Genomic DNA, 3315 nt, shown 5'->3' on the forward strand with positions numbered 1-3315 from the left:
AAGTTGGATGATTAGGAATGATGAGAGGTGATTAGAGATTAGAGGATAAATTGAGCAGTGATGAGGGGTGGTGATTAGAGATTAGAGGTTAAAATAATTCAGAAATTTAAAAATAAAAAAAATAACTTTTGCCTGTTCTAGAACAAAATTAACAGTATGGCAATAATTTCTACAGGACCTTTTGCCTGCCATGATGCAATCTTCATGTTGAAATCAAGACTGGCAAATCAGCGGATATCTGCTTTACTCGCAAAGAAAACAAATGACAGAGTATGTGTGCCATCGCATGTCATTCAAGAGACAGTCAATCAAGGGATAGTGCAATTAAGTTACTGTGTTTCAGATGAGAATTTCAAAGTTCCTCAAGTAGTGCAGGAACTAATGAAGACAAAATATATAGTGTATGTGCCCATCACGACCAACCCGTTGCAAGATCGACAGCTCATGCTTAGGACAGAATCAAACAAACCAGGTTAAGGTTGAACGCTAGTCCAGTAGATACCGATCAGGTACAAGCCTAGAAGTAATCCACACTTCAACACCCAGAATTGCAAGTTGATTGCCATCAGACAGTAGCATAGAATATATCTATCCAGTTCATTACACATAGCTTATATAACATGAAAATATGGGCGAAATAGGTTGTTGAGACATCTAAGATTATTTAGCAAGACTAAGTAAACAGTAGCGATTTCAAATTCTGGCATAGACAAAGATGATAATTGTGACATCCAGCTAATCAAAGCCTAAGCCTAACCATGCGCAAACTGAAGCCATGACCATTAACACAGGGCAAAACGCTAAGCCTGAACAATACGAACATAGCACCATAGCCCACAGCAGCAAATCTCCTGGAAAAGAACATCTTATCCGCTTGGAGTCAGTCTTAGAACATCTTAACCAAACCATTTGTTGACTGTCTGTTTGACCGTTATCTTACAAGTGAGACTCACATGTAAGCCATCTCTTCTTCCTCTCTTCTCCTCTCCCTCTCCTTACCTTTTTCCTTCTCTCCTGAGCCAGCCGGCGCCGCCACGCCCGAGCAGAACCAAGACCGGAGCAGCCATGCCCGGCACCACCTCCCCCGCCGGGAACTTCTCCTCCGCGCCGCGAGCCACCGTGTGGCCACCACCTCAATCCACTGACGTCGACGACGATGCGTGCGGCGGGTGGTGCAGCAGCTGCTCCTTGCCTCCTCCCATCCTCTCCTTCCTCCAGACAGCGCCTCCTCCTCCCCCTTGCACGCCCGCGCGTGCTGCATCGGCGACCCCGCGGTCAACAGTCGTCGGCCAGGGAACGCCGCCGCCATCTGGGCCCTGCTGCCACCACCCTCACGGGCGTCCCTTCGAGCTGGAGCTCGTGGTCAGTGGCAAGAAGCAGCAACCGCGGCTGCAAGCAGCAGCACCACGTCCAGCTTCCCTCTCGCCTCCGGCGACAACCGCCGGAAAGCCGGAGCTCCGCAGCACCCTCTTCCCCTTTTGCTGGACCGGGACAACGAGGCTCCCGCCCGCCATGAGGCTCGACCGCAGTGCGCGAGCAGCTCCTGGAGCACGAGCACCACGACGAGCAGCTCCTGCAGCGCGTGCACCACGTCGATTAGCTCGCCGGCAGGGACCCGATTGCTTTTTATACTTTTTTGCAGGACCCGATTGCTTTTTTAATAAAATTACAGGGACCTGATTGCTTTTATTTTCTCTATAGGGACTTGAATGCACTTCAAAAATATATGGGGCCCACCTGCCATAACCTGTTAACAGTCAACCTAACAGTCAAAGATAACGGTCAACCCGACGAGTGGACCCGAGCTGTCATAATTTCGTTTAAAACTTAATGGTTCAGTCATTTGGGTTTTTTGGAACAGCCCACCACTTTTGTGGTAGCTTTTCGAAAGATTAAAAAAAGCGGTAGTTTTTTGGAACGATAGCCCGTAATGTGGTAGTTTTTTGCTATTCACTCCCCCGCCATGACCAAGACTCCCCCAACGTGAACACCTTCACCTGCTCCTGCAACTTCCCTTTCCTAGCGTAGGCGTCCACATGCACGACCTTGTGCCGCCCGGTCGTGGGGTGGTACCCGAAGGCATACGCCTCGTGCCAACCCCTTTTCGGGGCGCCGGCGGTGGAGGGGTGGTATCCGAAGCCATACCCCTCGTCCCAGCCCACGAAGCAGGTCCTTTTCGAGGCGCCGGCGGTGGACGGCAGCGGCGGGAGAGACAACCTCTCGCCGGTGACCGGGTTGACCACAGTGATGGCGCCGTCGGACTTGTGCTTGTCGCGGAGGCAGAGGCAGAGAATGTTTTGCCGTGATCATCCCCACGGGCTTTACCTTGTATTTATACATGGGCAACCTTGATTGCCAAGTTTACAACAGATTACATGAGATCCCAAGGATCAATCTACACAGCTCGTATAGGAATGTATCCTAACCAAATCAATCAGCCAAGATATGACTCGATTGTTTAACATTCCCCCGCAAACTCAGACTATGCAAAGGTTGAGGTTGGACCGCAATCGAGTCAACATGATCTTCGTGAGATGTTTAGTAAATGCATCGGCGACTTGATCAGCTGATGAAACAAAACGAACGTCGAGAGCTCCCATAGCAACCTTCTTTCTCACGAAATGAAAATCCACCTCAATGTGTTTGGTGCGTGCATGGAATACTGGGTTGGCTGTGAGGTACGTCGCGCCGAGGTTATCACACCATAAAACAGGTGCTCGAGGTGCGTGCATGGCAGGGGATGCGGTAGTAGAATAGTGAAAATTAAAAATTATAAGTCAGGCAAATGAAGCATATATAAGTCATGCTTAATTACGAAAACAGACTTGTCGTTGTGACTTACTGTATCGAATTCAAAGGCCTCATCCAGCTTGATGCTGAATCGCCTATCATCAACAAGGAAATTTCTGTCGCACTGGCCGCGCTGGTCTTCACAGTATTCGCACATAATAATAAAAAAATCGTGGTCAGACGACATTTCCTATGTTCATATTAGGCGAAACATTAAACACTTACTAATTCAATTAATTCAACTAAGCATTTACTAAAAATAAACTAGTTATATTAATTCAATTAGTTCAACTAAGCATTTACTAAAAATAAACTAGTTCGATCTATATATTAATTCAATTAGTTCAAATAAGCATTTACTAAAAATAAACTAGTTTGATCTATATATTAATTCAACTAGATCAACTAAGCATTTACTAAAAATAAACTAGTTATATTAATTCAATTAGTTCAACTAAGCATTTACTAAAAATAAACTAGTTCGATCTATATATTAATTCAACTAGTTCAACTAAGCATTTACTA

The sequence above is a fragment of the Triticum aestivum genome, chromosome 2B (genome assembly GCF_018294505.1).
Source record: "Triticum aestivum cultivar Chinese Spring chromosome 2B, IWGSC CS RefSeq v2.1, whole genome shotgun sequence".
NCBI lineage: Eukaryota > Viridiplantae > Streptophyta > Magnoliopsida > Poales > Poaceae > Triticum > Triticum aestivum.